Source organism: Falco biarmicus, chromosome 15, assembly GCF_023638135.1.
Source record: "Falco biarmicus isolate bFalBia1 chromosome 15, bFalBia1.pri, whole genome shotgun sequence".
Lineage (NCBI taxonomy): Eukaryota > Metazoa > Chordata > Aves > Falconiformes > Falconidae > Falco > Falco biarmicus.
Genome location: NC_079302.1, coordinates 10,196,320 through 10,220,290, shown reverse-complemented (window position 1 = coordinate 10,220,290; position 23,971 = coordinate 10,196,320). Strand labels below are relative to the sequence as shown.

The following is a 23,971-nucleotide window of genomic DNA, read 5'->3' as shown; positions in this document are numbered from 1 at the left end:
ACAGGTTTGGGAAACCACCTTCATTTCAGTAGTCAATTGGTGTCTTCTTTCTTTCCCCTTTTCAAATCTAAACACACATCAATTGTTTGATGTGGAACCCCAGATCAAGGTATTATTTGTGTGGAAGACAGTAGAAATTATTGTGAAATATTTCATAATACCAGTTCAACTGATAAGCTGCTGTTGCTTTAAAAAGATAATGTGAAAAACATAATCAGAAAAGCTTGGATTTTGGCCAAAAAATTTAAAACCTTTATGGTGGATTAAACTGTTTTGCAACTAAATACTGCTTTTCTCTGAAACAACCCATTCCCTTATGCAACTAAATACTGCCATATGTTTAAATTCTTGCAGGCCTCCTAAGGCTGACCCAGAAGAAATGTCAACAAATGTTTGTGAGTCCTTGTGGCCTTGTAACATTTTCTTTAAAAAGTGAAGAATGGAACAGCAGGAGCTGTAACACTCCCACAGAACAGACATATGAAGGCATATGGCTAACATGGGAGCCTGCTGGCTCTTCAAAGCTTGCTGGCTTCATTCTTAAGGCTCCCCCCCTTCCCCGCCCCAGCTTTTTTTTCTCAAGACAGCTAAACTTGTCTTTCTATTTCACAAGTTGCTCTGTTCTACTCCGAGCCGAGTTTAGCAAGCCTGGGGTCCTGCACGGCCCCCAGCCTGCTATGGGAGAGCAGGCACGTCTGTTCCTAGAGGTGGCAGATTGGTAAACACAGGTACAGTGCGATGCGGTGTCCCTTGAGAATGCTCCTGACCTTGGTGTATCCCTGAAGTATCTTTAGACAGTCATTCACCCTGTACGTACAAGAGCTCAGATAGCAATCTCCTCCCTGGAAGTTTCTAGGAAAGTACAGTCTTTAGAGCACCGACCTAATGCTGGCTCTGACTTTGGAAATTAAAATAAATTACATTTGCTGAAAGGTACTGAACACTTGCACTTAAGTTTCATTGCAAATGTGGGTTTATTGCATTTAACTATGAGGTTTTAGTTTGCTGTTATGGGGGAAGATCTTCAAATGCACATGATCACAAGGTTTTACAAAGTCAATGTGATTTAATCATCTGAAAACTTAAAACTATCAATAGAATATATATTCCTAAATCTTTTTGATGCTTTGGTGTTTTTTTCTTCTCTGTAAGTATCTTTTCCTGCAAGTGTTATTTTTAATTAATTGAAATATTTCTGTGCTGGAATAAGGTAACTTTAGTACTGGAAACTCAGGGCACAAAGAAATCAATAGGGGAAAAGTACAGCTCAACAACTCCATTTCCAACTGTCTGTGTTTCATATTTCTGATATGCAATTTTACTACTTGTTTCTAAGGTACTTACTAATATCTGTGTAGCACGAAGTACAGTTTTGCAGGTTTATGGCTTTCCAGAGGCTGTACAGGCCATGCCTGTGCCATGCAAGCTTGGCTAAATGGGCGGGTTTTCACATCCCAAGAGGAGAGGAGAGCAGTGCGTGACTGCGCTTGGCTCGGTTATGCAGTGCGCCAGTACGGGCGTGGGGGGAACCCTACTGTGCATTATGAAAAGGTGTTTTTCCCTGATGTGGGCAGATGTGCAGGCTTCTTCACTGTCACCTAAATTTATCTGTTTGATGCCACACAGGATTGTGCTCTGAAACTTGTAACTTTCTTTTGGTCAATTTTGTCTATTGTACCATAATTGTGGATGTGCAGTGCTCTAGACCAGGAGATCTTGACCTTTTGAGTTACAGCATTGTGTATTTCTCAATACCACAAGATATTTCTTCACAAAGTATTTTGGGGGATAATTTATGTAACCACTCATAAAATTATACTGTCCTGATGTGGGGGATTGTTGAGGTTTATTTTCTCAAATGTGGTTGGGGAAGTTCCTGTGCCCTGAAAAATAAAAGCATAAAACAAGCACATAAAGTACAAAATATAAAAGGACAAATCCAACATTTAGTGAAGTTTCTGTGGTTTATTCCTCATCCTCTCTCTTTCTCCATGCACTACAGTTACTTACAGTAATAAGTAAACAATAATGTAAAAACATGAACATTTTGCATGAGTTTGACAGAATTAATAATTAGATTTCTTTTTAAAAGGGGAGTGGGGAAGCTAATTATTGTCATTTGAAACTTCTCAAATGAATTTTCTGAAGCATTCAGCCATAATTTAGCATGCAGAATGCTGTCTGTTAAAAAAGACTACATTATAATTACAATTGCTGTGACTTGAGAATCAGCAAGGTGTTGAAGCAAAGTTGTTCACTCTCTTAGGTAACTTACTAGGTGACTTGTTTCTATATAACTCACTTAGGTTGATGCTTTTTTGAAAACAAAATAACAGGTTTGTTTAGATACATGGAGTTGTCAAATACTGATAAGTCTCACAAACCTGAAGATAATACCAAAGACATGACGATCCTTTTATGTTATCTGAATGGAGAGCTCAGCAAATGGAACATTAATTATGTATATAGTCTTATTTTGGCTCAGTTCCATAGCTTACATGCAGAAAAAGGTTTACTCCCTTAAGTAATAACTATATGGCTGTATGATTCTAGTTTGAGAGCATCTTAACGTTCTCTGCAAGAGTAAATTAACTTACCTTCACAATACCATTTTCAGATACAGGTGTTAATTATTATTTCCAGTTTAGTGATGGAGCTGAGGAGCAGAAGGCATGTTGACAGAGTCCATTGTTGGCAGGCAGAACCTCAGCCCACCGGAGCTACACAAACATGCTTATCACAGTGCCAAATCTGAATTAGCAGGTCTGATCACAAGCTCGTATGCCTCGGTTCACAGTAGGACTTGGTGGGTTGGGCACAATGTGCTGTGCTAACCACATTTATTCGGCTTCAACTCAGCTTGGAACTAGGGCAGGATAAGCTCACATCTGCCAGCAATATACTACGTAGATACTCCCAGCAAATCTGTCCAAAGCCACCCAAGAGACTTAAGCCATGGCGTGGAATATTCTTCCATCCCTGTCCAATTCAGTTGAAAGGAAAGAAGTTACTTCTGTACAAAAATTATTCCACTTATATGTTTTTAGATAAGCTTTTGGCAAATAGACCTTTCCATGCTTTTGCTGGAAAGTCACATTTCTGCACAGTTGGCAGTGACTTCTTTCATTGTTATAAAGATATCTTTTTTATTAGGCATTAGGTTATTTCCATATGCAGTCTGTCTTTTTGTCTAGTTGTATTAACATTGGACGCTCCTGGCTGAGTCCCAAAAGAAAGCAACTGAATTATAGAGTAGCTGAAATTCTGAAATATTTTAAGATAGTGGAGATAGGTTCTCAGCGTTCAGCCAACTAGAGGCTTTTTGGTTTGTTGTTTTTTTAAAAAATACTTTTTTATTGTCATTATTTCATAAATAGATCTTGTTGGTTTGTTGAATATGAGTTTACTAGATGATTGCTAGATGGTATAGTTCTCTGGAGCTTATTTATTGTTATTTAAAGCAAATGCCTTCATAGCACCTAAGACTATCTCCATCAGGCAAAACTCCCTTCAATATCAGTAGAAATTCTTTCCTAATTATGTGGTTTCATCCGAATATGCAGAGCACTTGCTCTGTTATTATTTGGTTATGCATATTTCTATTTCACAATAATTGTTTTGAAGAAAACTCATAATACACTTGCTCATAGCTTATAATAATTACACTACAGAAAATTAAAGTCTTGATGGTATTTGGGAGGCATAATGAATAGCAGACAAATGTTAAATATTAATGTTGTCAAGTATTCTGGTTAATTTTGACTGTGAACGTCAGTGTTACGAGCACTTCATTACATGATTCAGCCGAAATGCAAATCTGTGTTTGTGTTTCAACTCCCAAGAACAGGTAGGTAGGCATGTTACTAAATAACAAAGTAACTCAATAAAAAATAGAAATATGTTGTAATTTCTGGAGTGGAATATCCTGAAATGATACGTGGTGGAAAATCGTATCATCCTGGCTATAAACAGCACTGAAATTCTGGAAATGTGTATTAGTTGTGAGTAGAAACTGCATACCAGGCACCATGAAGTACTCTTAGTGCTTGCACATCTTCCAAGTTCTATACTTACTCATTGATATTTTGCTATACGTTTAATTACCATTTCTTAAAAATTATATACTCTTGAGGATGGTATCAAAACATCAGCTGATCAGTACTGTTCAGTCCTGAAAACTGAAGTGTATTCTTTAGAGGCTTGGTCTTTGGAATCAGTAATGTTTAGTTTGTCTGTCTTCATTTTTCAAGCTTTCTTTTGTCAACACTTAAAGAGTGTTTCATGGACAAATTAATGTGTTTGACACTGCCTTGTCCTTGATTGAGAAGCCAACCGTGTAATGTCCTTTGAGAAAACACAAAAGGAAATGAGGAAAAGACGACTAGGAAAGACAGACACTGAATGCCTTTTGGTTGACCTAAAATGAGTTTACTATCCATTTTCCCTTCCTTCCACTCTCTGTAGATCTAGACAAGCTATGACCCATGGGAGTTTGGGAGGAGGACGGGAGGGAATAGGGAAAGAGGTGTATTCAGTCAGAAATAAGGCTGAATTAAACATTGTAAAAAAGCTTTACAAACCTTTGAAGATTATTGCTGGGTTTGCAATCGGCTTCCGAGAATGAATTGTGTATCTTCCTGGGATGACAGAGATATTCAGAGTTGAATAAGGCACACAGGAATACAGGAACATCAGATCTCTGTAGTGACTTTGAACAACTCCTCTTTTCTTTCTTTATTAATGAAAGGGAGAAGGTAGGAAAAAAATGTCCCTAAGACCAAAGAACTCTGTCTCTCTTGAGCCTCTTGGATGAATTCTGAGCTATTCTCCTTTATGGTATCTCTGAATTATTCTTTCTTGGGCGTCTCCAGTGGACCTGGAACCAGCAGGATGATTTTGTAGAACATTTATATAAAGATTTTTTGAAAGGATAGTTGAATTTTTTTACTGTGCTGAGTGTCCCCTACAGCTTAACTAATAGGGGCATTCAGCATATACTTCAGTGGCTCTCAATTTTTAGTTTTTCTTTTCAGGTCACTAGAAGAGGTTGATAAAAGAAAGCAGAAGAAAGCTAGAGGAAAGAAATAGAGAACAGCCTACTGAAATTGGCAGCGGAAGAGAAAGACAAAATGTGCCAAATGCTAGTGAAGACAGTCTTTGCTACAGTTTTGCTGTAGAGGAAGGATCTGGCCATTTGTGTTTAGTGGAAGAAAAGCTCCAAAGAACAGGAGTATGAAAATGGCAAGGGCAGGAAACAAACAAGAAAAAAAAAATCTGCAGGGAAAATTGGCCATAAAAATATTGCCATGATCCCACTCTAATGAGTAGTCTCTGACATCTGCTGCCAGTGAAAGCTGTGTTCCAGCGTGACTTAGAATGCATTAGAGCAATTCTGTATGCCTCTTGCAATAGTAGTAACTGATTTTGTATGCTTTGTACGTGTAATTTTTTTTTTCAAGAGAGAATATATGTGAGCATTTTACTGGTGGTGGTTCAAGAACGTACATTTAAATTAGTCTGTTAGCAAATGTAAATACCAAGCTTTTAGTGGGCAAATAAAGACTTTTTCTGAGTGCAGGGAATTCAAATTATATACAGTGTGGTACACTAAATTATTTGTTTATGCATAAAAAGTTGCAAAAAATAATTTGACTTATTTACTTGCTTATGTGTCTGTATAGGCGTGTATGTATAAAAAGTATGTATCTAGTTGCTGTGGATCCTCTTCTTACAAATTTAGGATTTGGAAGAAACTCACAGAAGTTGGAAGCATTGAAATGGTGGGCTTGATTTATGATATTTAAAATGACAGAACATACCTGCCTTCAGGCCTCCCAACCCACTTGTATTCTTAGTACCTGGATAGGATGGGACTGGAGCAGCATGAAGCTAATTAATACAGACTTTATCCTCAAGGGCCTGTTGTCTACCTTCAGGCACTTGTGACCCAAAAGCAAGGAAAAAACCCTGATAAAGTCATATTCTATTGGGTGAGCACAGGGCCTGGGCACTCATGTGATCTGTAAAGAGCTTTTTTGAGGGTGACCAATTTGTTCCTTGTGAGCCCACATGAACCTTTTCTCTTACTGCTATTTGGTTTGGCCTTGGACAGAAGAGATTTTGGGCTTTAGTCCACAGTTGTTAATATTCTAAAAAGTGTTAAGATATATATTTTTGTCTCTCATGGGAGCATAGGGCTATTCTGCTTTTCAGTTTCTTAATTTCTGACATTATTCGTGGCCTTCACATCTAACAGCTTAGCATTCAGGACAGTTGACTACTTTTCAATGCATGGTAATTGGAAGCAGTCCATCTCACTGGTTCCCTGCTTGTGGTATTGCAACCTGCAGAATATTGGTCAGCACTCAACAGCATGGTGACGGCATGGGAACACCGAGGGACGATATTTTGGTAGACTATAATGTAAAATCAGAATAGTTCATAAGACAGAGAAACAGGCTGTCTGCCTGCTTTGAACAGAATCTTGTTTCTGTGAAACCTCCTCTGCAGCTCCTGGGCTTTGGCCTTTTCTTCCGTGTCCTGCCTTTCACACGTGTCCTGCCTTCCAGAAGGCATCACCCCTGGGTGGCAAGGTCTTTCTTTCCTTCTGGAGGAAGCTACAGGGTGGTACAACTGTTTAGTTCAAAATCTGTTTTCAAGCCTCATTTTATGACAGTCTGCGTATGGAAACCATGGGTTGAAAACCTACCTCCCCCAGGACTGAACTCTGTGCTGTGGAATACAGATATTAACACTTTCCTACCTCAGAACCAGGAGGTAATAAAACAAATCTGAAGTGTTCAAGTATTGTGGTGGTGAAAGACAGAAACAGGAAATGTGTGCTCCTCCATCACTGCTGCTCAGCATGGGGTATACCTGAGGTCTGCTGCGGGCTCTCTGGGTGCTCAGGAGCACACACAGAGCGGTGCAAGCCTCCCCCAGACTCTGAAATGTGGTCAGCCATCAGTTGTTGGCCCTGACCTGCCAATAGACCCTGTAATTGCATATGTATGTATTTATAAGGCAGATTATACAAGATTGCTTTTTTATTCTCTCTGATGCAATTCCTGCCCTTTGTTCTGTTCTATTGGTTTTCACGTGGCTGTCTTTCAGCATAAGATGGTAAGCCCTTAAAGCGTTGGTGTCCACACAGAGACACCTTGGTCATGCTGCTAATTTCAGCTATTAACATTAATGAAGTGACAGCCTTAATAACCTAAAGTTAACTTTGAAATTGGTGTTGCTTTCAGTGGTGGAGCTGGACCAGATGACCTCCAGAGGTCCCTTCCCACCTAAATTATTCGAGGATGCTATATTGCTATCTTGGTTGCTGCCTGTGGGGATTCACATTACTTGACTTATCTGCCTGTAGTAAGTGGAAAAAGATAGATTCTCCTGGAAGGTGATTCCAAGCATAAGCTTATTTAGATCCTAAGATAATAGCTTGCAGGAGCAATTTATATTTAGTCAAGGACACTACCCTCCTAGTCAAGGCACCCAGACATATATTCTCTAGCAGGGTTAAATGCCAGTTTTGCTCCAAGAGACTTAAACTTCAGTGCGGATCCATTTTTTTATACTTAAACAGAGACTGCTGACTATATAAAAATATGGTGTGGTTGTGTGTCATGTAGTAGGGCCTAGAATAAAATTATGAGAGCTGGCAGGAAACAGATTTTGTTGAAGACATATTCCTGAATTGTGAATTGCCTAAATGATCAGAATAAAATTATACAAATTATATTTATACAGATGATCCAGCTTCAAGAGGGAGGGGGCTTTGGGCAATGTGTAGCATAGAATAGCAAACATTAAAATTAGTATACAAGAAGTCAAGTTTAAACTTTATGTGGAATCAGAACTTATACCTATACCTTTAGAACAGTGAATTATTCACTGAGGAAGAGAAGGTGAGAGAAAAAATGGTGAAGCCCTGCACCCAAATGGTAGAGATGCTCAGCTGGCATGTGGGAGGTCTGAATTCAGGCCTTTTCCCTCTGATTTTTATACTGATTAGTACATTTTTCATAGGTGAAACGTTTTACAGTGCCTTTGTTCACTTTTAGAAATGGCTCCAAGGTTAAGTGGTGTGTGGTAGGGTCAGACTGCAAGGTCATGGTAGAAGCATGTAAACCTCATGTGTTGCTAAGTCTTGGGTTCTGCCTGGTGATTGTGAGATTAAACCTCTGTTATTTTTATGTTAAATGTTCTTAAGACTCTTTTGCATCTTAACGGTATTGCTGTTCTAAATACTTCATTTTCCCACTTAAATATCTGTTTAATACGAAGGTTAGAAATATTTATATGTTTAGTAGGCTTGTAATAATTCGACACGGGAAGAGAAAACTATTCAGCCCCTCAGCCAGTTTGCCTGGGTTGTGTAAAAACATTGTGGTATCGGATTTGAATAAGTAGTTTATGATGAATAATTCAGCCAAGAAGTTTCAACTACTTCAGGTTTCCATTCAGAAGTAGAGATTACTCTGCCATTTTGATTGAATGTGGTCATGCTGTTTGCTTGAGCGATACTTTAGATTGGTCGGGTGTTTCCTTAATAATTGTGTATGGGGTAAATTGTCTTTCCATAAGCACTTTTCTAGTAAATTGTTATCAAATAACTGTTTACGTGGAAGCCTGATGCAATGGAATTCTGACTATGTTAGAAATGCTCTTTGAAATTGGAATATTTTAGTCCCTTTCACTCTTTCCTGTGATAGCTGCCTGAATTTTCATTAGGCTTGAAAAAAGTTGCAATAATCTGGCAACCATTTCATTTCAGAAACTGATCCCTAATGCCTTTATATCTCTCAGTAACAAGGACCTAAACATATGTAGTTATAAATCCACAGTTCAAATCCTTTTATGATTATAAGTATTTTGTCTCTATGTCATTAAACTCTCAGATATGTTTTTTATTATTTCTGTAATTGCTCTTCTGGAAATACTTAGATTTAAAAGCATGTTGGATGCAATTTTGCTCCAATCTGAGATCTTTGCAGATTTCTAATATTTTTCATCCCTTCTAGTGAGCGTAACATATCTAGGTCTTTTTTACAGAGACAATTGTGTATTCAGTGTAATTTCCTGCAATCAGGAAAACTGAAAACGAAGAGAGGAAAATAAATAGAAGTTTGGGGTTGGTTTGGACTTCCTTGATTTAAATCTCATATTTTGCATGCTCCTTGATTGTATTAGTTTATTCATTCTGCCAAACAGACCACAAGGCTGTGAATATTTATTTAGTTCTGTTCCTAATAGTTTTTCTAATAGGGAATTATTTTGGTACAATGAAAGACATTTGTAAATGAAGCAGATAAGCCCTTTGGCAGACAAGGACTGTTTTGTTCAACACAAGAATTCTATTGTCCACTGCTTTAGTTGTCAAGTGCCTGGGGAGCCCAGGATTTATGATGATGTTACAATGGCCCTTTCAGAGCAAAGTCTAAGAAGCTGTGAGATTCCGTTCCTCTGCTTTTCAGACTTTCAAATCTTTTTATCATGCAAGGACAATGCAGGATTCAGCTGCTTCTTAGGCCACAGGACTGCCCATTTAACATCAGGCATTGTGAAATAATTACCATAGTGACAATGGGTTTGGGGGTTCCCCCCCTCCCTCTAACCAGCAACATTTCAAAATTGTTCAAGTTGTCACTTTGTATAAACCAGCTCTGAAGCCACAGCTTATTTAAAAAAAGAAAAAAAACAACCTTCTTGGGAGATTTGATTTAAAGTGCCACTGTGTCAAATCTATTTGGAGCATTGGATCTGTTTAATGGATGCTTTTTGGAGTTTTTTTTGTAATTATAATTGGACTTTGAAACAGCCTTCTGTAAATACAGCAGTTGTTTTTCTTTTGGCTTTTCTCCCTTTTGTAAGGGTTATAGAGTTAGTAGAACCTTCCTGTTGAAGCCTTATTTAACTACAGCAGAAAATAAGAAAATAAAAACATAATTTGTAGTAAAAGTAGTATCTGGTATCTATGCATCAATCAGCTAAACGTTTCCTTGTGCTGTAGTGATGATGGAAATCATTCAGCAGTCTTAAACCATGTTTTTCATGAAAATTGATATATGGAAGAGTTTCTTTTTGCTTGATATTAGTATGAAGGTTTATTTGCTTCAAATAATTATTAGTCCTACCAAAAAAAAATAAAAATTGTAACCTCTGATGTCTGCTTAAGTGAGGTGTAACTGGAAAACGGAGCCTTTACTTGGCAGTTAAATTATTATGTACATGGGCACTTCACTGGTGGTCAGGCGTATACACAGGAAAAAGCTTAATAATGTGGCAGGTCAGGCTGAGGACTGTAGTATCTATTATCAACTATTTGCTACTTTTAAAAGCAAAAGCTGATTTCAATAAAAAATTAGACCATAGGGCTAAAGTAAGACTATAGTTTGAGAAATACTTACCTAAGCAACTTAAATGTCTTGGGCAAAAAGGAGGCTTGAGCTGCCTTTGTAGAGATGTTGTCATGTGCAAAGATGTTGAACAGATTATCAAAATGAGAAAGTTTATTCAGTTTTAGTCTCTTTTCATTCCTTCATATGAATTGTGAATTAGTTGAAAAGATTTCTCTATGAAAAAAAACCCCAAACATTTGCTTGCAAAATGAACATATTTTAAAATACCATATGTACTTCACAGCAAATTGCATAAATATGTTGCATGTGTAGAGTATTTTTATAAACCAAGTTCTTTATATATTAGTGACTTGGTCATCACACCAAAGCATACCTTACTTCAGAGAGCTTACCTTGGCAAAATTCACGGTCTAGGAAGTAAGTGTAACTTACTAATTTAAATTCAAGAAAGACTTACCTCGCCTTATAAGAAATTATTCAGCTGGTTTCTTTTTATCCTAGATGTCTTTTCCCTACTGTAGTGGTAGTTCTACTTACCAAAATAATCTACTTCCTTCTCCATCATGATGGCAAAAATACTAATTTTCTGATATGCCTTTAAAGCACTTAGAAATGTTCACAGCACATCTTGTTGGCTAATGGTATCTGCAGCTGTTACTTTTTTTCCCTACAGTGTGTCTTGTATTGGATAATGTTCCCAGAGCAGATTTTTCCATAGAACTCTGTTTTTTTCAGGAGTTAACAAAAAAGATGTGAAGGAATTTTGATATGGCCTCCAGCATTTTAGTTATGGGAATATTCTTGCAATAGTAAGTCTGTTAAGGTAAAAGCTATTTATTCATTTTCTCCTTGGAATTATAAGTATTATTTAATTGCTAGTTTTTAAACTCTCTTTAGGCTACTGTGATAGTTTATAGGGTAGACCTATGTTTTCTTTTATTATGGTGCCAACATTTCATTGGATTTTAAATGAACTTTTTCATTCTTTGCAGCCAGAGCTGAAGGTCTGGATAAGTGACAGCAGAAAACCTACATCTCCGTTGTCATCATAGTCTCATTAAGTGGCATTTCAAATGTGTGGAATATGCTACATAAATTGGCAACAAGTTTCCAGTGGGTGAAGGTAAGTAGCACATCCAAATGTGTGATCCTCTTCGTGATGTCAGATATGCATAGCTCGTCTCTTGTTTCTGTAGTGTCTACAGTATCTGTGCAATATAGGGAACACATCTTCAGTGAGTAATCCCTCGCTTGATGTGTGCTGGCAACCAGTTTTTCTCATGCATCATAGAGTTTATTCACTGGTCTTGACTGTCATTCAGGGAAGCTGATGCTGTAGGACTCTGACCATCCTTCTATGTCTGAAAAACATGGTTTGATAAGGTGTAATTTTTGGATCACATTTGTTTAGTTTCTTGTATAAAACATCAGAAAACCTCTTAAAAATTCAACAATGCAGCACTGAAGAGCAGAAACGTAAGGCATTTTTAACTATTTAGCTTTCCAGCTTGATTTTATCACTCAAAAAGATTCACGCTTTTCTTATTCTAGGCCTACTGAGTGATTAATTCCATATTCGGTGTATTTCTCTGGTATTTTGGGCCATACCACTGAGCTTAATGTAACTGCTCAGACCTGGGTTAGAAAAAGAATTTGGTGGTGACCCTTAAGCTTCAGAGAAGGTGGCTGTGGAAACAGAGCAGTATGGGAAACCCTAGACCTAAAAATAGTTATATCCACTACTCTGATGCCTTTAATTTTTCATATCCTCTGTGACTTTCGGTTGTGTTATTACTTAAACCAGTTGTTTCCAAAGAGGTAGGAACTGTCTGCTTGCAGGAGTATCCATGCTTTTTTAAAATTAACACAGAAGCAGATTAAATGTAATAGATAATAAATATGTAAAACCTATCATTTTTACACAGTCAAAGGTATGAACCCATCTGATTTGTCTAGGACAAAGAGTACAAAGCCAGGATATTAAAGCTCTTTGTCTACCTGACTTATTCACAGTTTTTACATTCAATGCACTCAAGTCCTGCTTGACAGACGCTTCGTTTCTGTGGAAATGTCCTTGAATAGCGATAATCTTATTTCTGGCAGCCAAATGGGCCATTTACTTCCTTGTGAGCAGCTATATCGGATATGTGTTCATGCTATCCACCGACTTGTTAAGGTAGACTGCAGCAATTAATATCAGGCTGAAACAGAGCACATTTGACAGTGATACCAACAGTATTCAATTTAATTTAGGTGGGAGATGTGTAAGCTCCTTTGCTTCTCAGGAAGGCCTGTACCTCAGCACATCAGATTCTTGTGTTGTCATTCCATAAACACAAGGGCCAAATGTTGCAACCAATGCTTGGTTCTTGTTCAGATACAGCTTTTCAATAGAATGCAGTTAAAAACAGTTTGGTTTGGCTGAAGGCTTCCTGTCTAGGTTCCAAATTCATATGTGGGTATCAAGAAGGCATAGCAAAAATATCTTAAATGAGTTACGTGTTCAGTTTCTCTGAGTCTCCCCTCCATGCACAGTTATGTGCATTTTCTCACCACTGTTTCAGTTCGCCTTTTCTGGCATTTTCTTATATCTCAGTTCAAGGTTTAGTTCAGGCATCTTTCTAGTCTCCTTGTTCTTGACTTTAGAGTTTGACTTCCAAATAGATTTAATTTTTATAAATTAAAGGACTGTGAGGAATAACTGGAAGGGAAAACTGGAAGGCCCATCACTCTCACTAGTGTATGAGATAAGTTAATTTAACAAGTGGGGTCCCTACTCAAGTTTTTTTCATGTCTTACCTGAGAAACCGTGTCTGTTTTCATAGACTTTTAAACATTTCAGAGTTCAAGCAAATAACTTGTGAAGGAAAGCTTCCTGCAGAGTGACTGTGGGATGTTCCCTCTGGCTAGAGTGTGAAGTGCCTCCCTGCAAAAGAGGAGGAAAAGGAATGGCTTTTGTTGATTATCATGTAAACCTGGACATCCATATTCTTCTTAAATTCACTTCTCTTCTGTTAAAGGACCTTTTGTAAATGGTCTCCAGATGTTCCTGTTCAGGAATGCAAATTTCCTTTTATAGTATCTAGATAATCAAACAGTTAAGAAGGTAAAATATTCATGTTTACCTATTGTTAGTGGAACAAAGGACAAGAAGGCGGACGGAAAGGCTCATCTGGAGCTAAAACACAGACTTGGCTACACAGTCATACAAGAAGATGGCCAGTGGCTTCCTTACTTGGGCCTATCCTGACTAGAGATACCCTTCCTATACTGCTTGGATTCTCTATACTGAAGTTTTAGAGGGAGTGAGAGTAGGCACAACAGATAAATTTCTTCTCAGTTATATTATTCTACAAAGCATTTTATATGAATAAAAAGTCCACAGGACACCCAAAAAAGAATACTGCCATATCTAAAATTCCTTCTCATATAGGGTGAGAAACTTAGGTTCATATGCTAAATATATGAATCAGTCTTTTGTAATGTATACTTTGCCTCTTTCATATCTAACATTTTTACTATTTGTTTTTAATTCTCACATAGTAAGCCTAGACTACGATGGGGAAAACATTCCTGACATACAAAGTAGATCTTGGAAGGAAATTGCTGTACAGTTTTGTTTCTGCACAAATAGCATGTAGGAAGAAAATTAATTTTTAGTTAGTTACAGTCACCCTGTCTTATTACAGTGCTAACACATGTAACGAGGCCCACATATCTAAACAGAAAAGGTGATGTCTCCAGTCGCCTGCATTATTCTGTATTACGGTCTCACTTGGCTTCTATGCAAGTAGCCATTTATATAGGTTTTAAGACCTGAATTTTTGAATTCTCAACTTCAACCCACAGGACTACAACACAGAACAAACACCTAATATATGTGCAGGATTAGTTTATTACGTATATTTTTGGATGGATATTAGTAGTCCAAATGAAATAGGCTCATATATGTGAGGGCAAAAGCTTTGATTTTAGTAGGACAACTCTCCAAAATACATTGAATCCTTAGGTTCTTTTTAAAGTAAGGCCTGAGTATGAAACGTTAAGAGTAATCTGCTTGTGTCAGTCTCATCTCACATAGTCTGTGTAATGAGATGGAGTCTGAATTTGTTACATCTGCTTTGTTAGAGCTCTTCAAGACTTGCTTGAGCTAAAACACTTTTGGAGATATTGTTGGAATTATTGTAATTATGTATATTATAATTATGAGACATATCCTGGTCAAACAGATACCAAAGAGGAATTATTATTTTCTTAGAAATTACAAAGACTTCTAAAAGTTATCCAGCGGGGAAATATATTTCCTGTCCTTTTATAATCTCAATACCTTGTAATATGAACATTTTATATTTTCCTATCTGCTTTTTAATAGAAAATTATTTCTATGAAGTGCTGTTGCCTTGAAAGAATCTTGAGTGTTCTGAAATGTGTCTTTTGTTGTTGGAAATAACTAAGTGGTACCTGAACTGAAATTCAGCTCTCAGTGACAAAAAGTTTGTTTTTCAGCTCAAATGCTGAGAAAACTGAGTCACCTCTTATCTCTGGGTCATTCCAGCCTTCTGGGGAATCCCAGCCCTGTAGTGTTCTCTGCCCTGGGGCTGGAGCAGCCTGGCTGGGCTGAGTCATGGGAAACTCCTGAGGTTCTTCCAAGGGGTGAGATTTACCTAAGCAAAGGAGAGACTGCACTGCACAAACTGCAGAGATGGGTCCTAAGAGGAGAAAAAGGCATTAAAAGATTGATACGTTGTCTAAAAAACTCACCAAAAATCCAGTTGTTTGCAAGTCAAACCAACTTCAAATAGTTGTGAAATATGTGTTCTGATAAAATTTCTGACAAAATTTCCAGTTAATCTAAAAGTGAGACCTATAAGCCAAAAGCTAAATCAAAGTCTTTCAGAAACAATTTTGATGGGAATTTATTGAGAAAAACGTGTTCAGCTATAACTATAAATGCTCTCTATAGTTGCTGTCTTTGAGCTTTAATAATAATCATGGTGATGATGGTAATAGCATATATTAAAACATACACCATCATGCCTCCAAGAACACACACACACATTCAGGGCTAGAAAAATAAACATCACAGAAAAATAAACTGTGTGTCTTGCACATCTATATTATATATAAAAAGATAACTGCACTCAGCCATTCAAGGTTTCATATGCAAGAAAAACTGTCTTGAATTCTACTCAGAAGCTAGTTTGCCATCTCAAATGTGGACATATTTGTACCCTATAAAATAAAAAAAATAATTAGTGTATTTAATTTTTTAAGGTATTTAATCAATCCAATTACTGCATTGTTAGTCACGGTTGAAGAAAAACTTCTCAAAAATGGCTTCAGTGTCTTTCAGGAATACTTGCTAATATAACCATGCAAACATATGCAGTTTATGTGGCTTTACTAATCTATATAAACACTAATAAAGTTACACAAGTTGTGATTGGTAAAATCTCATGTAATGCAAAGGATTTTCCCACTTTATTCCTGACAACCTGCATTTGCAACCATTCAGTTACTTTATTTTAAAATGGCTTTTCAATTACATTCTAGTGCTGAAGGGGAAAGCCTTTTGACAAAGGCATGACATAAACCATTTATATTGCAGCTCCATCATAGTTCCCATAGCTAAACTAGACTGGACAGTTCATTAAAAAGAAAAATTAATAGTACAAGGTTGCAGGGAAACAATAACAGATTATGACTGGCCTGTGGCAGCCCACTGAATTCATGTAGTGGAATAAAAATGATTCCCTTGTCTCATAAATGAAGGTTTGTTCCAAGGTTTTAGGCAGTCTATACTTCTATTCCTGTACAGGAAAAAGCTGTACAGTTTCTTGTCTATAAAAGCAATACTTTTTAATGCCTGGAGAAGATTGATATGTACTTTTTTGGGATGGAAAGCACATATTTAATACTCTTTCAATGCATAATAACAGACATAATATAAAAGAGAATAGACTACAACATACTGAACAGCCACATCAAAGCAAAAAACCAAACTTCTCAGAGCTGGACAGAGGCATGGAGGGGCAAAGCGAGTGCAGGGTCAGGACTCAGTCCAGTCTTTTCTTACCAAAGGTAGTAACTGCTCTAGACCAGTGTAAAATTGCTATGCTTAGGTGTGCAAAAAGTGGAGTATTTGTGATTCAGAGGCATTTCTTTTAGGTCTATTGCCACTACCTGTGTAACATCATGTGTGATTTATCTCTTGCTTAAGGTTGTTCCTAAAGGTGTAACCAAGTCCTAATGGCCTCTTTCTAGATGTTGCTGCATATTTTCCTAATTTCCTCAGGGTTTCATGGTTCAAATTTTCTGTACAATTCTGGTATGTGTGGCAAGTACACAGACTTATACTTTAATGTTGAAATCTGAGTTTTATTATAGCAATGCTATAAATTCCTGTCTCAGAAGATATTTCAAAGAATATGGGCTCTGGGATGCATTAACCATTTTTTTTGGCCGGTAGCCACAAACTAATGAATTCAATGGCATAACAGGAGAGGCCAGAAAAAGGGTAGTCTGAGCCAATATAATGTTTGGAATCAAATACAGGACTGACCCTCTAGGGTATTCTCTGGTTTTGTTTATGAACATGATCTTCTTTTAGAAAGAACAGCCTAAAATACTGAAAAGTCATGGTTCTGGGATCTGATCCCCTTGTACTTTTAAAATTTTATACCTGCATTTGCAACTGAACTTGGGTACTTGGCCTTCCATTCTCCCTTCTGTCCCCCGAAAACAGAAAAACAGATAACGTAAGCTCAAATGTCTAGTCACTCAGAGGCCTCCCAGCTATCTTGGCTGAATTTCATGCTATAAGCTATTCTGTGAACCAAGGCTGCACTGAAGCAAAAGTAACCAACCAACCAAAAGGCTCTTCCTTGACCTCTTGAGCTGTTTTCGTACTTTCACTGTGGGCAACATCTATGAGTTGCAGCATGTTTGAGAGAAGAATATTTCTCTTAGTTTTTAAAGGGAATGTGCTTGCATGAACATTTAGCACTCACTAATGAGCTGTTTATTTCAAGACTAGGTACTAACTGCAAACTTCACTGCCATGTTCTTCTGGTTACATGTCCAAAGGTACCGCTTCCATCTTCTCTCCCTCTGTGCCCTGCGTAAGACACAGGGGAGAACAGCCCCATCCCAGGGAATACGCTTTCAGTGAGTCACAATGACTCACCCCAAGGAAAGCTCAACAAAGGCTGTGTTGTGCTGTTTCACAGTAAAGCTAGTGACCCAGTGGTTACTGCTACTTTGCTGCTTGCAGGATAAACAGAATAATATGATAGTTGTGTATTCAAGAAATCTTGCATCAAATGGAATGACCTTTTTTTCCCTGTAGATCTGTAATTATTTGATTTGCTTAAAGAGTGTTTTCATTTAACAAATGCAAAGACCAATTAAATGTTTAAGTGGGAAAACTTCCCAGCAAAGGCTAGAATGATAATGGCTTTTTTTAATGACTGTCAAAACCAGCTTTCCTAAGCAGAGTTTGATGTTCCGTTGGCCCAGTTATTTATCCAGGTTACTTCTGCTCCCCACATGTTGTTACCTCCTTTCAGCAGAAACTCCATTTTCTCTAATGTGAGCTTGCTCACACGTTTGACAACATTGTCTTTTGTTAGACTGAAATACTTTGCCTGTGAGCAGTTACTGGTGTGCTGCATCCAGGTTTCAGACTACATTGCTTGAAGTCTCCATCAGTTTATTACGCTACAGCTTGTGGAGCTTGTTTAGGCCAAAGGAATGAAATGTATATGTAAAGCCAAGAATGCACTGTAAAGTCTTAACAGTCTAACCAAAGAATTATTAGTTCATCCATGTTGAGCTCTTATACAAGTTACATACAGTGAAAAGTGATATACAGAAACTTTCTAGTATCTACCCTTTCACAGGTGTCACATGTCACTGCCTCTCAGGCAGACATCTTCAGGCAGGGATGGGGATGCAGGACCTTTGCATCCCAGAGCAATACAATGGTGGTGCTTTCTTCCTCCTCGCTCTGATACCCACCTGGAGTAATTTTTGTTACATTATACTGCACATCTCCACACCGTGCATGTTCTTCCTTGGTCTGTAGTTCCGCTTACATCCAGTTTTACTGTCAATGGTGTGTTTTTATGTATATTGAATATTGTCCTTTGTTCTCTGCGTTATCTCTAAACCTGGTTTTGTGCAGCTTCCAAGGTTGCTTTCTTTAATAGCCAGTAGCTGACCCCTGGTGAACAGTTTACAGCCCTAGGGCCTCCACTATCCTCTTGTACCTGGGCTTTCAAATCTCCTTATATCATCCCATGTCTGTATCTATGCTGCATTTTATTCAGGGGTCATAGGTACTGTGTTCTATATGGAATAGTGAATTGTTATCTGTTCATTACAATACATATCATAGAATCACAGAACAGTTTGGGTTGGAAGGGATAAAGATCATCCAGTTCCAACGCCCCTGCCAAGGGCAGGGACAGCTGCCACTAGTACAGGGTGCTTGAAGCTCCATATACATTAACCAACTGCATTACAACACACAGCCACCTAAAGCTAAGCAAAAAGTTAAAACAAATCAGGCAGTAGTCACCTAGTCCCTAGATAACCTGTTACAGCCACGTAAGTTAACTAAACCCAAGCCCCAGGCAGGCTGGAACAAGTCCCCATGAAGCCTAACGAATGAGTCCTAACGCCTGTGCTGTCAGCTTCACAAGCAGCCCTTGCCATGTTGCAAACAATGGCAACACTTTTACTGGCTGGCAAATCTCTGAAATTTTATCGATTTCATCTTGCGTATGGAAAATTACTTTTATGCTGTTTAATTAAATTCTATTATTAAATATGCATTTACTAAACATTCATATTGGCAGTCTTATTCTTACATAATCACTCGTGTTACATATTATAGTTGGGTTTAGTTATAGCTGTGTTTACAAATAGCATAGCATAAGTGCCTGCCTATGACCTTCATGATGAGTTCTCCCTGCTTTATAATATGCATTTATCATCCTTCCGGTTAGGCTCACTCACTGAAGCTTAAGCCAGAAGGTGTCCACAAAATTGGCACAAAAAGTTTTAGAAAAAACAACAAAACATGTTAAGGCAGTGTTTACCCTGACAGCCATTACATTTGAACAAGAAACATGCCTGTCTGTTCAGAAAGATGTGTTCCCAGTTCTTGGATGAATCCCCAGATCCAGTTTCTCCAGCTGGTGCCTGTCTGGTGCTTTATTCTCTCTGACCACTGCATTTCCAGGAAGCTATTTTTGATTGTAGGTGAAGTACAAGTAGTACCAAATCATTCCTTTTCCTTTTGCTCACTCTTGTGAGTTTTTAAGTTGAAAACACTGTCTTTTGGCCTTTGGAGTGGCAAGAAAATATAGGGTTAGCATTGTAGAAGAGCACTGTATCACTATCCTTGGATGTGATACTGTAAAGATTCCATAAAGAAATTCAAATACTAATCTGTATGGGTTAGTCTTATGTAACCTTATGTTATTTACCAAAGTGATTTGAAGGAAAAAGGAAGATGGAAGTGTTCAGCATTATATGCAAAGAAATAAGCAAAGTATTCTATTATTATACACAAAGAAATGAAGTTTTGCATAGGTTTTTAAATGAAAAACTCCAGATTCTTTGTAATGTGAACAAAATCAGCGAGCATCAGTATTATATAATACTGTATATAAAGTACGATATAAATTCTGTGAAGTCTGAGATATCAGGCTAGACTGGAGAACAAGGTAGAGGGTTATGGCACCTGTTCTGATGGTTAAATCAGTGGATGCTACAGGTTGCTTGGCAAGTATATGGCAATTTTCAACAAATGACAGGGAAAGCAAAGTGAGGAAAAAACATAAACAAACCTCCTGGTACACTCAACACGCTGCAACTAATGATTTTAGCCTGATTTGTAAACAAGAGGAAAAGTACAGATGAAACATAAAGTTATGTAATTTGAAACTACTTGGAACTGTGAAAGCCTCATTTCTCTCTATCAAAGATGATAAAATTCACAGAGATGAGAGGTATTTGATCTGACGAATTGCCATACACAGAATGTTCTTAACAGAACTATAGTAACCTGGTTTCCAAAGCCTCGTGCTCTTGCAAGCATGATGTATTTGTGCTCGCGTGGAGAGTGCCATTTTATACAATACACTCGCTCATTAGTCTTGGGCTTTCAGTCACCTTCAACTTGTCCACCAGCTACTTGCTTCAACATATAATTTGGGCTCCTAGCTCATGCTAGCTCTCTTGGGCTTAACACATATGGTCTTTAAAAGCTTTCTATTGACACAACTTCCATTTTCTTTCTCTATGCACTCCCAGGACTGTCAGCAGTGATTTTAGTTTGTTTCTTACTTCAACTGTGAAGTTGACATTTCCTTTACAAAAACTGGGAAGGTCCAAAGTTTCTAAGTATTCCATTCTTATTCCAGTAAGTGTAACAAGTACCAATGTATTTAGAAAGATTATGTTTGGTGACAGACTCTCATCTCTCTCTTCACCCTAATAGTTCCCTTTCCAGAAAAAACGTAATTACTGCAAGAGCAATTTATTTCATTACCATTATGGGAGACTTCAAAGGAAATTGGTTGGATTGAAATAGTGATATCACCCTGGCAACTTTTTGAAAAGAGCATTTTGGTAGGAAATATTGCTGAATGTAAGGGTATATTTAATGGGAAAAAATGCCTTATCCTATTCTTTTGACCAAAGATTTCAGTCTTTTTATATATATATGTGTGTGTGAATATATATATATTCATGTGTGTTAATTGTTTTTGTTATTGTTACTGGACTCTGTTTTTCTCCTATGAATATAAATCCCTTCCCCTGTATTTGTCTCATATTAAGGTCATTCCATCCAAGAAATAGACTGTTTTTAATCCAGCAGTTCTACCAAGCGTCAGGTGGTTTTCCTCTTTCACAAGCTCATTTTTAAGTAACATTTAATTGGTCTTAATTAGGGAGAAAACTATCCGTTATTGATTTGGAAGTTAAAGCTTTACCTGACTGCACACACATGTTCATTCACGCTCAAGTGCTTTTATACTGTCCTGTTAAAAAAGGTGTTGGTGATCTAAGGTGCAGATATATGCTACAAGTCCTGATTATTGCACTCTTAAGGTCAAGACTTACCCTTGACATCAGGGAAATGGTGGCAAAAGTTAGGGTATTTGTATCTCCAAACCATACAATGCACTTCCAGGATACATCTGATTCCAGCTGATCCTTGGATTCAGCTGTGAGTAACATTAATCTAATTAAACAAATGTCTATTTTTGCCAATTTCCTATGACCGGCTTTCTGTGGAACATCATTTTCTGAAACTAGAGCTTTTGTGCAAGAGCAGCTATAGGTTTGAGGTATTTGAATTTTGCCCCTACTGCATGATTTCATGGTGCCAGACATTGTTCCTACTGTAGGAAGGCATTGCCTTAAAGCTGCTGTTGTTAATGGCTTCTAACAGAAGAACAGAAATGAAGTGTTTTGTTGCAGTATCTCTGTTTACAGGTCAGAAATAGCGCCAATCCATGATCTCTGGTATGTATTAGTGTTTCATATGATCAGTTAGAGGTATGTAATGAACAGGTTTAACTCACAATGAGTTACGTTCATGCAAAATATGCTGAACCATTTGCCCTTTTCTGCAAATGTATCATTTGCATGAAAAACAAATTTTAATTGCAAGCTGACAAGCCTATCTTTTTGTGCTATTTATACGCTTAGCATCTAATTGCATCACCTTAGCACCTCTTGTTGCGTTTCTGGGATAATGCATTATTTTGCATAATACTGGGAATTATGTCTTAGTCCTTATAGCTTTGGAACACTGAAAATGCATAGTTTCTCTGATTAGTAGTCGAAGCAGGTCAGGCTGCACAGGAAGCCAGAGGGAAGGTTGTGTCTAGTGAAGGTGGTGTTTTCTTTGTGTTTGTTTTTTAAGTTTAATGGAAATATTCTGTGGTGACTGCTTACAACCAGACATCTCAGATGATATTTATGCAAATATTGTTTGAATTACAATCTTGTGATTTACTGGATTGTAGATAATAATTTAAATTTGCAGTTTTGGTCCTTTCAGCTGTAGCCTCCCATTAGGTACTTAAACAGTGGTGGTCTCCTTTATTAGAACTACTGACACTGTATTAGGAATGTGTTTGAGTATTCTGATGTTACTATTTCATGCTATTGAGCCAAAATAGGTCTCTTCACAGACAATCTCTGCCTATGAAAAAATTAATTATTGATTCAGTTTTTCATTCAGAAAATCTCAAAGTGGCTTTTATGCTCTTTATGGAAGAAATTTGCACTAAACTGGAACAGTTGAGCAAACCATCAAAAAGAACCTTACATGTTCATGGCTGAAGGATCTGAACTCTTCCCTCTGCAGCTCCAAGAAAACTGAGAAAAGGAGAAGGCTCTTTGATTAGAAATGTAGCTCTCACCTTTCTTTCTCTAGCAAATTTATTTGAAAAAAGAGACTCTTCGTAATTCACTAACTTGTCAAGTTTTATAAAGATAAGTGTTATAGAGAATCTAATTATGTGAACCTCTCTAAATGAGAGTCACAATGGTTACTAGCCTTAAACAAACTGCTTCAGGGTGGTTTGCATGTGCTTCCGAAGTGGCAATCTTTTATCAGAAGCTTTCCTACTTGAGGGAGACCAAATTGAAAGGGACTGGCAGGTCGAGTAGTCTAGTAGAATTATATTCAAAGTGGAAAAATGTTTTGTAGAGGAAGACACTAGTCATATAAAGACCACACAAGATGCTTATAATAGTTGGGAATTTCAGCAGCACTGCTGAAGCTGCCTCTAGAAATGAAGCTGTAAGTACAGCACCACAGATTGAGGCCTGGCTGTAGTCATTAGGTTTTGATAGGTTTTCAGTTATCGCTGTTTAATTGTGACTTTCTGTCTCGCTTTTGGCATAAACCAAAAAGACTGTCAGTCACAGCACAAGTGGTATTTAGCTATTCATAAGTATAAATTCTTAAAGAAAAAAATATATTTAAGGTTGGCTTAGCATGTAAGTACAGCATTTGTAGTTGGATGTAAGGTGACTTTAGTTGTCCTTTATTTCTTCCTCAGGGTGTCACTTATAGCCACTTAAATAATAGCAAACTATATTGAAACTAGCATGGACGTAGGCTGTGGCTATATTGGCCTTTGAGTATACAGGAAATTATGAGAATTCCACTTTGTCTGAGGTGCACAAGAACACAATTACTATTTAAAATAAACTCTACCAAGAGCTTAGTCATTACTTTAAATGACTCTATCAATCACCACGTTCTTTAATAAGACTACCTTTCTTGTGCTAGTTGTTTTCCCGTAGAGTTTATGCTTAAAAACAGACAGCCTCTGTCACATTTATCTTAAGTGGATCTCCCCAGGGCAGCAAGTAAATGTAAAACTCTGTTTACAGCCATTTTTCATTTCCCAAGCCTTTTAATATCACTCTCTCAGGCTTATTTCTATGTCATTCACTTCATAATGTACGAAGTTGTCTTCCTACTTTCTACTGCTTTGTATGAAGCACACCAAACAGCAATTTCAGTCATCTTGAATGAGTACAAATTAAATCAAAGCCTGATGAAAATACTT

The 23,971-nt window shown here is 37.5% G+C and overlaps 1 protein-coding gene across 2 annotated transcripts in view; it reads left to right on the top strand.

The window, feature by feature from the left end:
- Positions 1 to 23,971, top strand: part of CDH11 (cadherin 11) — an 81,788-nt gene that overhangs the window by 29,438 nt on the left and 28,379 nt on the right. For both annotated transcript variants that reach the window (XM_056360904.1, XM_056360905.1), the window contains exon 3: positions 11,357 to 11,487. The gene's annotated coding sequence lies outside the window, so the exon portion shown is untranslated. The remainder of the gene's footprint in view (positions 1 to 11,356; positions 11,488 to 23,971) is intronic.